The 14628-nt window shown below is 34.5% G+C and overlaps 1 pseudogene; it reads right to left on the bottom strand.

Moving 5' to 3' along the window:
* Positions 1-13767: 13767 nt before the first annotated feature.
* LOC117084933 lies at positions 13768-14101 on the bottom strand (annotated as a pseudogene).
* Positions 14102-14628: the final 527 nt, after the last annotated feature.

Here is a 14628-nt window from a genome sequence, read left to right as displayed (position 1 = left end):
AGGTTGTACTACAAATCAAAAAATTGAGTTCAAGATAGGCAGAGCCTTGGAGTAGGTATGGGGGAGGAAGGTGGGTGTTTGAAACAGGTCTTGCTGTATTTTACATATTGGCAGTGCAACCTAGTGCATATGTATAGCAAACAACTATAAATGTGATTGATTCTGAATTTGAGAAAATCTAAATACAATGCGAGGTTTTAGAGAACTGATAAAGAGATAAGAAAATATGTCTAAGCACAAAGTGAGTTGAAAAGAAAGAAGGCAAATTTTAAAAAAGAGATAAAGGAAAGCCAGCCGAATAAGTATCAAATGATGTTAAAAATGAAGAGAAATGAAATTTTAAAAGAGGAAATAGGTTTTAAATGTCTTATGGAGCTATAAAAAAATGAGATCCTGGCCTTTGCAGCAACATGGATGGAGTTGGAGGCCATGAGCTAAGTGAATTCCTGCAGAAACAAAAGCAAATACTGCATAGTCTCACTTATAAGTGGGAGCTAAACATGGAGAACACATGGACATAAGGAAGGGAACAATAGTCACCGAGGTCTATTTGAGGGTAGAGGTTGGGTGGAGGGCAAGGACTGAAAACCTACCTATTGGGTACAATGCTGATTACCTTAGTGACAAAATTATCTGTACATCAAACTCCTGTGATATCAAATTTACCCAGGTAACAAAACTGCACATGTACCTCTTGAACCTAAAACTGGGAAAGAAAAAAATAAAAATAAAAACAATAAAGGTTAAAAAATGCTGCATGGAAATAAAGTTAATAAAACGGGAATAAAATTGAAGCAGACCTACAATTTGTCAAGTAAGTTTAAAAAATAATTTATTAAAAAACCTCAGGGCTACAAAGTCATCTGTGTAAAATCAGTTTTAAGAATTGGGGTGAAGTAAGGAACAGACACTTCTAAACATTGGATCACCACTCGGGCCTCTTTTTAGAAACTCGTTAAAAATTTCTTGGCTGGGCACGGTGGCTCATGCCTGTAAGCAGAATGGCGTGAACCTGGGAGGCGGAGCTTGCAGTGAGCCAAGATCGCGCCACCGCACTGCAGTCTGGGCAACTGTGCAAGACTCTATCTCAAGAAAAAAAAAAAAAAAAATTCCCAAATTCAGAAATATGTCACATCTGTCTCTCTTATAATTCACATGAATTCCAATTATTGTGGAGGTAGATTTGAAGGGCTGCTTACTGAAAACTGATTTATATCATCATTCAGTGATTTTGAACTGATTTCTGTCTCTGACTTAACTGAATCGAACAGATTCTGTTTAATATTGAATAAGCAATCACTAGAACTGAATCTTGCATTCAAGGAACTTTCAAGGAGCTTGAAATCTAATTGGGGAGTCAGATACATCAAGAGATATAATTTCCGTGTGGTAAGTCCATGACTGATAGATGAATGGGATGTATGGGATGCTGTGGGAGTGCGTAGGCTGTGCGTTCAGTTCAGCCTAAGATTTTTAAAGAAAGTGATGTCTAATCTAATCTTAAAGGATGCGTGAGAGTTTGCCAGATAAAGGTGAAGGGATGTTCCTAATCCATGGGACAGAATGAGTCTAGTCTCAAACATGTGGAACAGTGTATATTGTGAGGAGAGCTAAGAATTAAAGTCCAACACTTTCTTGTCAGATAATAATAACCAAAAGCTTAATTGACCCAGAACTTTTTGTCAAGGAACACATTTGGTTTGCATTGTTTTAACCAATAAATCCCAGTTTTGGGATTTGGGTATGCATTTCTACAAAGCAAATTGCTTTTTAAGAAGGATATCAAGTTCTCTTGCTTTTAATAAGGTATCACATTCTTTATAATTTCTGGATATGATTTAAAATTATATTTCAAATATACTATTTACAAACTTCTCTTAGACGAAATAAAGATAATAAACTGTATGTAATGGTTGTGTACGGGCAGAGAAATATAGGACAATTAAAACTCAGTAGAGAAAAAAGATTTTTCAATGTAGCATGAGCGTGGCATCAGCCACCCAAATTTGTTTAACCAGAACATAATTTCTTCATGTATACCGCTTGATTATAAATGTTAGTAATATAAACTTTCTTAAGAAAGTTTTGCATTTTCTGATTGCAAATTATTGGAAAGAAGAAAATGATGAGAATCTGTATTTGGTAATGTGATGATTATATATATTTTTCATCATTCCTGTCCTCTTTGTATACAAGTATTACAGAAATATTTTAGCAGTAGAGGAAAGCATGAGTATTGACCTTTTCCATTTTTGGGGGTAAAGAAATTAATTTACTCATCTACATGATTCACTCAACACATAGTTATAGAATTTTGTGCTCACTAGAGATGCAGAGAAAGAAGAGAGATGTTTTTCATTTTCTTGGTAAGTCAATGCTCTGTAATTACCCAAACCTTTCCATTTCCTCCTGGAGGATCTCAGGGTTGGTGTGTATCATAGGTTAATAGGGAAATAATAGGTCTTCAACATACTTCTCTAGAACTAAGAGGCATCCAGAAACATCAGTGACTACAATCAAACTATTAAGTCAGGTATGGTTGGGCTAGAGGTTTTCTCAATTTCACAAAGTTCATAAATCTCAATCAGGTAGCAAGGAACCCCTTCCCAGACTAAAACCAAAAAAATACTCTAAAACAACATTGGCAAACTTTTTCTGTAAAGGGTCGGGTGATATTATTGGTTTTGTGATCATAAGGTCTCTATAGAAATTATTTGACTCTGCTGTTTAGCACAAACACAGCTACAGATAGTATGTAAACAAATGAGTATGATTACGTTCTAATAAAAGTTATTTATGTAAGAACACTGTGAGCCAGATGAGGTTTTTAAAATTAAAATCTAAAACAATTAATTCAGATTTATAATAAAATAGTAAATATAAATTAAATAACTTACATTTTAAAATTTACATTTACTTATAAGAAATAATTAAGTTCATTATTAGATAATAAAAGCTGAGTTTCTCAGTCCCACGAACCATATATACACGCTGAACAGCAACACATGACTCATCGCCACCATATTGGAGAGTGTGGGTTATAGAATATTGGTATCACTGCAGAAAATACTCTTGGACAGTACTACTCTAGAATTTCTCTGTAGCACCTGACTATTCTAGACATAGGAAGATGAGGAAGAGGTGGTTAAGTTTGACCTTTCTGAACATCCGAAGAGAAATAATGCAAAAATGTGGTTAGGAAGTTCTAAGAAAATATATAAGGTCCGTTCTTTATTTGTATTATGTTCTGGTTAAACAAATTTGGGTGGCTGATGCCAGTCTGATGCTACATTGAAAAATCTTTTTTCTCTAATTAGTTTTAATTGCTTATCTTCCTCTGCCCATACACAACCATTACATACAGTTTATTATCTTTATTTCTTCTAAAAGACGAAATGAAGAAGGTAAGACCAGTTACCTTCACCATATTTTTTAATTAAAAAATTAAATTTTAAATTAAATTTATAATTTATAGTTGACAAATAGTGATTATACATATTTATGGTGTACAATATGATGTTTAAATGTTTGTATACATTTAAATATCCACATGCCTGCTAAAAACTGATTTATATTATCAATAATATAAGTTATAATGATTAAATGAGGATAATTAACGTATCTATCACTTTACGTATTTATTATTTCTTTATAGTGGCAACAATAAATATCTTCTAACTATCTTGAAATACATGTACATTGATATTCGCTATAGCATGTATAGTATTCGCTATGTGTATTTAATAGAACTCTAAAACTTTTCTTCCTATCTAACTGTAACTTTATATCTATTGACCAATCTCTCCTCATTCCTGCCTGTAACCTCCCCTCCTTAGCATGTGGTAACCACTATTCTACTCTCTACTTTTGTAAAATCAACTTTTTTTAGAGTCTATATATGAGCGAGATCAAATATTGTTTGTTTTTCTGTATTTGGCTTAATTTACTTAATATAAAGTCTTCCAGATTTATCCCCATTGCCACAGAAAATAAGATTTCATTGTTTTATGGCTGAAAAGTATTCCATTGTATATTATATATACCACAGTTTCTTTATTCATTAATCTGTAGAAGTGCATTTAGTTTGATTCCATATCTTGACTATGGTGAATAGCTCTGCAATAAACATGTGTGTGCAGATACCTCTTCGACATACTGACTTCATTTTCTTTGCATATATGTCTAAGAAAGCAATTGCTGGATTATACAGTACTTCAATTTTTAATTTTTTAACTTGTACTTTAAGTTTTGGGATACATGGCGCGGAACGTGCAGGTTTGTTACATAGGTGTACACATGCCATGGTGGTTTGCTGCACCCATCAACTCATCATCTACATTAGGTATTTCTCCTGATGCTATCCCTCCCATAGCCCCCCACTCCCGGCCCTGACAGGCCCCAGTATATGATGTTCCCCTTCCTGTGTCCATGTGTTCTCGTTGTTCAACTCCCACTTATAAGTGAGAACATGCGGTGTTTGGTTTTCTGTTCTTGTGTTAGTTTGCTGGGTATGATGGTTTCTAGCTTCATCCATGTCCCTGCAAAGGACATGAACTCATCCTTTTTTAATGGCTGCATTGTATTCCATGTTGTATATGTGACACATTTTCTTTATCCATTCTATCACTGATGGGCATTTGGGATAGATCCAAGTCTTTGCTATTGTGAACAGTGCTGCAATAAATATAAGTGTGCGTGTGTCTTTATAGTAGAATGATTTATAATCTTTTGGGTATATACCCAGTAATGGGATTGCTGGGTCAAATGTTATTTCTGGTTCTAGATCCTTCAGGAATCAATCGCCACACTGTCTTCCACAATGGTTGAAATATTGTACACCTCCCACCAATAGTGTAAAAGCATTCCTATTTCTCCACATCCTCTCCAGCATCTGTTGTTTCCTGACTTTTTAATGATTGTCCTTCTAACTGGAATGAGATGGTGTGTCATTGTGGTTTTGATTTGCATTTCTCTAATCACCAGTGATAATCAGCTTTTTTCATATGTTTGTTGGCTGCATAAATGTCTTCTTTTGAGAAGTGTCTGTTCATATCCTTCACCCACTTTTTGATGGGGTTGTTTGTTGTTTTCTTGTACATTTGTTTACGTTTCTTGTAGATTCTGGATATTAGCCCTTTGTCAGATGGATAGATTGCAAAAATTTTCTCCCATTTTGTAGGTTGCCTGTTCACTCTAATGATAGTTTCTTTTTTCTTTCTTTCTTCCTTTTTTTTTTCCTTGAGACAGACTCTCGCTCTGTCGCCCAGTCTGGAGTGCAATGGTGTGATCTTGGCTCACTGCAAGCTCTGCCTCCCAAGTTCAAGCCATTCTTCTGCCTCAGTCTCCCAAGTAGCTGGGACTAAAGATAGTTTCTTTTGCTGTACAAAAGCTCTTTAATTTAATTAGATCCCATTTACCAATGTTGGCTTTCGTTGCAATCGCTTTTGGAGTTTTAGTCATGAAATCTTTGTCCATGCCTATGTCCTGAATGCTATTGCCTAGGTTTCCTTCTAGGGTTTTTATGGTTTTTAGGTCTTAACATTTAAGTCTTTAATCCATCTCAAGTTAATTTTTGTAAAAGGTGTAAAGAAGGGGTCCACTTTCAGTTTACTGTGTATCGCTAGCCAGTTTTCCCAGCACCATTTATTAAGTAGGGAATCATTTCCCCATTGCTTGTTTTTGTCACGTTTGTCAAAGATCAGATGGTTGCAGATGTGTTGCATTATTTCTGAGGCCTCTGTTCTCCATGCAGTAATAATGAGAGACTTTATCACCCCACTGCCAATATTAGACAGATCAACAAGACAGAAAATTAACAAGGATATTCAGGATTTGAACTCAGCTCTGGACCAAGTGCACCTAATAGACATCTACAGAACTCTCCACCCCAGGTCAACAGAATATACATTTTTCTCAGCACCACATTGCACTTATTCTAAAATACTCCTCAACAAATGCAAAAGAATGGAAATCATAACAAACTCTCTCTCAGACCACAGTGCAATCAAATTAGAACTCAGGATTAACAAACTCACTCAAAACTGCACAACTACGTGGAAACTGAACAACCTGCTCCTGAATGACTACTGGGTAAATCATGAAATTAAGACAGAAATAAATGAGTTCTTTGACCAATGAGAAGAAAAACATAATGCACCAGAATCTCTGGGACACAGCTAAAGCAGTGGTTAGAGGGAAATTTATAGCACTAAATGCCCACAGGAGAAAGCAGAAAAGATCTAAAATTAACACCCTGATATCACAATTAAAAGAACTAAAGAAGCAACAACAAACAAATTCAAAAGTTAGCAGAAGACAAGAAATCAGAGCAGAACTGAAGGAGATCAGAGACAAGATCAGAGCAGAACTGAAGGAGACAGAGACAAGAAAAATCCTTCAAAAAATCAGTGAATCCAGGAGCTGGTTTTGAAAAGATTAACAAAATAGATAGACTGCTAGCCAGACTAATAAAGAAGAAAAAAGAGAAGAATCAAACAGACAAAATAAAAAATGATAAAGGGGATATCACCACTGATCCCACAGAAATAAAAACTACCATCAGAGAATACTGTAAACACCTCTATGCAAATAAACTAGAAAATCTAGAAGAAACACAAAAATTCCTGGACACATACACCCTCCCCAGACTAAACCAGGAAGAAGTTGAATCCCTCAATAGAACAATAACAAGTTCTGAAATTGAGGCAGTAATTAATAGCCTATCAACCAAAGAAAAAAAAAAATGCCCAGGATCAGATGGATTTACAGCTGAATTCTACCAGAGGTACAAAGCAGAGCTGGTACCATTCCTTCTGAAACTATTCCAAACAATAGAAAAAGAGGGACTTCTCCCTACTCACTTTATGAAGCCAGCATCATCCTGTTATGAAAACCTGGAAGAGACACAACAAAAAAAGATTTCATGCCAATATCCCTGATAAACATCAGTCTAAAAATCCTGAATAAAATACTGGCAAACTAAATCTAGCAGCACATCAAAAAGCTTATCCACTACGTTCAAGTCGGCTTCATCTCTGGGATGCAAGGCTGGTTCAACATATGCAAATCAATAAACATAATCCATCACATAAACAGAACCAATGACAAAAACCATATAATTATCTCAACAGATGCAGAAAAGGCCTTTGATAAAATTCAGAACCACTTCTTGCTAAAAACTCTCAATAAACTAGGTATTGATGGAACGTATCTCAAAATAATAAGAGCTATTTATGACAAACCCACAGTTATTATCACACTGAATAGATAAAAGCTGGAAGCATTCCCTTTGAAAACCGGTACAAGACAAAGATGCCCTCTCTCACCACTCCTATTTAACACATTACTGGGAGTTTTGGCCAGGGCAATCAGACAAGAGAAAGAAATAAAGCATATTCAAACAGGAAGAGAGGAAATCAAATTGTCTCTGTTTGCAGATGAAATGGTTGTATATTTAAAATCCCCATTGTCTTAGCCGAAAATCTCTTTTAGCTGATAAGCAACTTCAACAAAGTCCCAGGATACAAAATCAATGTGCAAAAATCACAAGCATTCCTACACACCAATAATAGACAAACAGCCAAATCATGAGTGAACTCCCATTCACAATTGCTATGAATAGAATAAAATACCTAGGAATACAATTTGCAAGGGATGTGAAGGACCTCGTCAAGGAGAACTACAATCCACTGCTCAAGGAAATAAGAGAGAACACAAACAAATGGAAAAACCTTCCATGATCATGGATAGGAAAAATCAATATTGTGAAAATGGCCACACTGCCCAAAGTAGTTTATAGATTCAGTGCTATCCCTATCAAGCTACTATTGACTTTCTTCACAGAATTAGAAAAAACTACTTTAAATTTCATATGGATCCAAAAAAGAGCCCACATAGCCAAGAAAATCCTAAGCAAAAAGAACAGCTGGAAGCATCACGCTACCTGACTTCAAACTATACTACAAGGCTACAGTAACCACAACATCATGGTGCTGGTACCAAAGTAGATATATAATCCTATATTTAATTTTTTAAGGAACATCGATGCTGTTTCCATAATAATGCCTTTACTAATTTACATTTCCACCAACAATGTACAAGGGTTCCCTTTTTTTCTACATCCTTGCCAACATTTTTTTGGGGGGTCTTTTTGCTAATAGGCATTCTATCTGGGGTGAGGTGCCATCTCATTGTGGTTCTTATTTGTGTTTCTCTGATAAGTACTGTTGACTATTTTTCCACATAATCTCAACACAGTCATTCACAATGAGGTTCAGTTTATCAAAACATTTAAACTCTTTCTGGCTTTAATGTATTAATCCATATGACATTACATTAATAAAAGTTAAGATCAAGTGACTAAGTAGTTAGAAATTCTATAGAACTTTGTATCCCACTGAAAATGTCATTTTTCATTGTACATATTTTTTTCTTATTGAAGATTATTGAATAAAGCACGAACCTTAATATTTTCATTTCTCTCTGCTGGCCCTTATTAGTCAATGAGAAAAAAACCTACAGAAAATTGTTTTCTTTCCGGTAAGTTTAAGCTTTTGTCATGACAGCATTATAAAATAGCTCAAGTCTTCTAGACAAATAGATAAATCTCTTAGATAAATATAAGTTAAGGAAAGAGTACACTTGGCTCTAAAGCTGGTAAGAAACCAAAGACCAATCTAATAGAGCAATGAAAGACAGTGAACAAGTATTAGATTACATTTTAATGTAAATGGTACTTGAAGAATTCAAATTGTTAGGTTAAGTTAATCAAGTTGCAAAATTTAACTACAAGAAGAACAATTTAAATATATGTTATTGATAATAATGATTCAAATATTAATCATCTTTAGTCATTTCTGAGTAACTTGGAAATTACCACATATGATGATAATTTGGCAAGCATCTTGACTCTACCTGTGATATTTCATAATGACAGTTTCTTTCAGAAGTGTTAATAACTAAAGCATTTTTTGGCAAAGATGCATATGTTCAGGCCACCTGCATTCTGTGGTAGCTAGTTTGTTTTATATCTTTCTTCTGTATTTTGCAAATATTGATGCTTTGCATCATCTAAGGACTAAATGAAAGAAGTCCTTCTAACAGTAGGTACTTCACTATTGGTTGCTCTTACTTTCATTAATTATATGTTAAATTGCAGTTTAAATTTTAAAGAAATAATCAGGAACTTCTCTTTGATATCTATATGTTATTAAATATTAAGGAGCATGGAAAAATCATATTTCAATAAAATCATTTGTGTTGACAGTTTTGAATATATAAAATGAAACTTTCTACTTTTATTTTTTATGGATAGAAACCTGTTCTGTGGAACACTTTGTCTTGTCTATGAGTTTCAACTTACTGAAGAGTTATGAATATATTCATAACAGAACACTGGCAGTTCTTCCTGTTGCTGTTACTAAAAGATACAGGTACACATGGGACTTTCTTGTGCTACGAAAGTAGAGCAGGGAGGCACATAACAGAAAATCGTAAAGGGAAAAACACAGTTCATTGCAAAAATTGAGTTTACCACTGAAAGTCTGTCCTAACCACAAGGGAATTTAAACCAAATGTCCAAAGGAGTCTCAAAATGTCGAACCTGATACTTAAACTATGAGCCATTCTCTGGTGTTTATCCAGAGTGATTCTTACACTGACCCCTGGATATTAGAAGGACCCCATGCCCTTGTGGAAGCCTTTCCACATGCTTTCATTATTAAATGAGTTTGTTTAGCTCTGACTTCAATTGTGATAGTAAATAGTATTTCCTACGTTAAAAAGTGAGGATGAACTCTGGGTGGAAATAGTCAGCACGTGAGTGTCTCCAGTGATTTTCCAGTTTGAGAAGGGAGCATGAGTATTACAAGAACTTACAGATGTGTTGGGCCTAATTTTTAAAACTACTTGCTCATCATTTCAAGAGCATATTTTATTTTACTAGTGCCCTTTGATTTTAACAAATTCTATGGAGTCTATTTCATTAGTTTTCTCCTTAAAAATTATTTCTTCCCAGAGAAATCCTCAAACGCATGAAAAATTTGTATTCAATTCAAGCTCCAAGCTTTGTGTGGAACAACACTTCAGAGACCACTCGGAAGCATCCGAAGCTTCAGACCCTGAAAATGCTGTGGTCCGCTTGCTTAACTAGATTGGCTACAGGCAGCATGTTACACCTGTGCTCTGCCGTCTGCGTTGATTGCCTTTTAGCTTCTGAGTGCAATTCAAGGTGATCATTTTAATCTCTAAGGCCCCGTATGGCTTGGGACCCAGTTATCCGATAAATTGCCTCTTTCCCTGGGCATGGCAATTAATATCAGCCAGAGTGCTGCTACTCACAGTTCCCTGTTGTTAAACTAAGGAACTGAAGGCGGGAGAGTGAGTGTGTGTACAGGAGGCGCACCTGGGAATGTGGAAGACCCACATCATTGGCACTTCTTTTCAGGTGAACAAGCTTATATATTATACATATGGACTTTGCCATCAAAGTTTCTAACTGGCAGTCTAATTTTTGATAATCAGTTTTTAGATTATCTTCAGCACCTCACATATAATTGTCTCTTTTTAAATATGACTAACATTTTGCTTTGAGAATATATTCATAACTCTTCAGTGGATGAGTCACACTTTTTAAATTAAAAGTCTCTGCATTATTTAAATTCTCAGAAACATAAATTATGACTGGATTCTATGGAAAGGTGAAGTATTTAATAATAACTGTGAAGAAACACATTCATTCAAAAAATCATTTATCAAAGTCTGTGTGTCAAGCATTTTTAAGCACAAAGACACAGATATAAAACACATTTATATGAAAAAAACTGCTCAGAATAGCTGGTGTACAAAGTTAATGTTTACTACTTTCCTCTAATACAAAATTAGAAGTGGTATTTGACAAAAATTAATAACATTGTTTAGTCACACAAGCATATACATGTAAACACTGGTAATAATGGACTTATTTGACACTGTGTGTTAAGATTACACATGAATTGGTGATATTGCTTCAAATTTGTCCAAATCTAGGTACCTTCACAAAAAGAAATTCATTAGAAGACTACAAATTACTTTCAGAATTAGAGTGACAACAAAATATTCTATTTTAGCAGAAACAGGAATTTGGAAAAATCTCCAAATCTAGGAAAATACTATAGGAAAATCTCTCAAGATGCTTTTCTCAGAATGGATTAATTCCAACTGTTTTTAGATACTGTAGTTTTCTACTTTAGATTCAGATATTAGAGAGTGAGGCAAAGGAAAACACTAAAACATTTGCTACAGAATGTAGAAACTAGATAGAATTGTCCCTTTAAAATTGGCAGGTGAGAGCGCTCTCTAATGGTTTTAATATTTCTCCAGTCCTGTCATAGAAACTAGCTCTACTTTCCCCCAACTGCAGACTAAACTTCAACCTAAACCTTCTAAATAAATTTTGGCTCTAGTTTGGGACGATATTGAATTTATTACTTGACATTCTGGCCTTGCTGCTATGGTCCCCATAATTGAATTTCTGTGCCATATACAAGTTTTCAGTGACAGAATCTTCTGCTTTAGTCCCAAGTCTTTTAGTAATTAGATACCTGGCAATTATTATTGAACCTTCACCACTCTAAAAGTATTCTCAGAGCACTTCCATTATTTATTTGCCTATTCATCTCTACTAATTGATTATCTTACTTTTGATAGAAAGGACGTGGACATTGAGTTTTGGTTTGACTTTGGTTAATAGTACTTAACACTCTTGTTCTCTTCTCTCTGCCCGCTTTTTCCCTCAGACTTTTTTCTGGTTAAAAATCCAGTTCGTGGGTTCTTACTGGTGGATACATTTTTAAAAACCTAGTTTTTATTGGTATATATATATTCTTCTCTTTTGATTTTGTTTTGTCAATGTGGCCATCTAATCACCCAAAGCTTTATTAGTCCCTCGGGGTCTTCCTCTAGATTTTTTTTTGCCCGCTATAGCTTTCTCTTTTCTCCCCATGTACCAGTTATGATACTTCTAAAATTAATTAACTCATACCCACTGATTAAATCAACAAGTTCTTATTGAGCTCTACATAGATACATACCTGTTAATGAAAAGGATGAATTCAAACTTTTAAATTGTTTATGGCCAAGTGAAGAAATGACACACAGAGTGAATGCAGGACTTACAAAACAGTGCAAAGTTATTCTACCCAATTTCGTGCCAAAATAAAAGATACAGACGCAAATACTACAGGGATTCAGAGAAGAGAGAATGTTATGTGGATGTGCCTAGATAGGGAAGGAAAAGAAGAGATTTGATCTTGAAGCTAAAGTGAGGATCAAACCTGGGTAAATAGGTAGAAGGTAGATGGGGGAACGATACCTAAAAAAAAATTTATGTTAAAGAGTTTATTTGATTTGTTCAGTCAGAGAACAATGTTAAAATTGGTTGAAGCCAAGAGCTAAATCATTGGAAGAACAACTGGGAGATACATTTGCAAGTGGAAAGTGGTATCGTTGTGAAGGCCATGGCCTTTCAATTTCTGTCTAGTTATTGCATCTTTCTGAACAAGCTGAAATTATGATATGTTATATAATTCTGTTTTTGAAAAGTTTGGCATGGAGAGTGGAAGGAAAATGAAAACAAAGCAATTTTTTTTGCAAGATTGACAAGACCACACGTTTTGGTATTTTTTTTTTCTGATTATTAAAAGATGTGGATCAATGTATAAAATATAGCAAAGCTGAAAAAATATCTAAAATCCTTTTGTTCTTACAGCTGAGAAATAGGCCTTGTTAATATTTAAACAAAGGCATTCTAGTTTTTAAAACTATTTCTTTATATAAAGTTGTTTGCCATTATCGTTATATCATAAGCATCTTCTCATTTTTTAGGACATTGAGATATATGTCCTTAATCTGAAACTGTCCATCTCCTCTATGAATATACAACTTCTATCAATATCTGAGAATCTCTTCACTGCATGTATTCATCATCCAGAGTTCTGCTTTCCTTCTTGTTTTTTTAAAAATATTTGCAGCATTTTAAAACCACGTGCAATATTGCGATTTACCAGTAGCTGTGAAAATCTAATACGAACACTGAATTATCAACTTTAAAATGATAAATTTTATGTTATATGAATCACATCCCAATAAAGCTGTTGGAAAAAAATCCAGTAAACTCTCTTCTTGTTTCAAATATATTCCTGTGTAGCAATTTCTGTAAAATATTTAAAAATGCAAAAATTCTATAAACATTTTCCAGTTGCATTGCAGCAGTTAAAATTTGAGCTTTACTCAGATTTATGTATTTTTGTTTTTTAGTGTAAATGGAGGAGATTTTTAAATAGTTTCTGAAAACTTTTTCTCTTGGGATCATGGAATTTAAGTGTGTGTTCTCATAATATGACATGTACTAAGGTTGACATCAGAAGAGAACAATTCCAGTTACGTGCTGTGTGACTCTAAAATATCATTTAGTCTTCTGACCTTCAGTTCTTTAAACTGCAGAGAGAACTTTATAAAGCATTCTCTGATTTTTACCAGTCCTACTTTGAATTTGCATTGTTCGAAAAGTACCTGCTTAATGAACGACAGCTACTCATGAATATGATTAAGCCAGTGTTAAAGTCAAAACTAGACATAAAAATGAAGAGATACTAGGTTTATAAATGACACCTAGAAAAATAAAGTGGAATATATAAATCTATATCTTGTGGAATAATTTTCTAAAATTATATAGTTTCGTAACTGTTACTACTTTCCCTTTTTAAATACAAATTCAAGATTTTATTTTCTTCATAATAAAAGATGGCAGAACTGGATTACTTGGCCCTTTCTCTCTTTATCTCCTCCCAGTGAAATACTTGCATCATTTAATAGCTAGCATTCTCTTAGATCTGCAGTTGGGCTCAATGCACTCAAGCCTTAGCCCAATCTTCTTTGTAGTTGTAGCCTTTTTCTGGAAAATTTGGCTTAGTCTGCCCAACATAGCCACTCTGTTTGCTGTCATAATGCTGCCTTCCCTGGGCATACAGAGAATCCTTGCTCTTCTTGTACCATGTCGTTTTGTGGGGTTGGTGCTTGCACACTTCGTACAGAAAGTCTGGCGGGTTTTTGGAATGTTCGCCATGTTTGTGGAGTGCTGTTGGCACTGTTATTACTCTCAATTGTACAATTTATAGTTTAAAACATTTGAAGTTGATTTAATATCAGGATGTACTTTTTTTTTCTTCTATAGAGTAGCTACTTTTTAATTCTTTTGACGTCACAGCAAGGAACAAAATATCTTCCCTGGACTATCAAAGAGAACTGAGACCAGATGGACACCCTGATTTGCCTTCCCATTCTTTAAAAACAACAGAATGATGTTTTATGAGTTAGAGACTAAAAATCACACAGTATAGAAACTTAGGGTCCACACTCGCACTATTACATGTTCCACTATATTGTGCTGCTTAAGACCTAGATTTAAAATTAATTTTAGTGGAATGGTCCATGACATGGATTAATTTCCAAACATGAATCCTCGTAAAAGGAATGCATGCTCTTGAAAATAGTGCTGTGAAAAGAATGTAAGTTTTCAAAAAAAAAAGGTTTTATAAGGTTCTGAAGACACTGGAAACTCTATCAGGTCTGCAGGCACCTGTTCCCATCTTA

Source organism: Trachypithecus francoisi, unplaced genomic scaffold (assembly GCF_009764315.1).
Source record: "Trachypithecus francoisi isolate TF-2019V2 unplaced genomic scaffold, Tfra_2.0 Lachesis_group1, whole genome shotgun sequence".
Taxonomy (NCBI): Eukaryota; Metazoa; Chordata; class Mammalia; order Primates; family Cercopithecidae; genus Trachypithecus; species Trachypithecus francoisi.
This window is presented reverse-complemented; position numbering and strand designations above follow the sequence as displayed.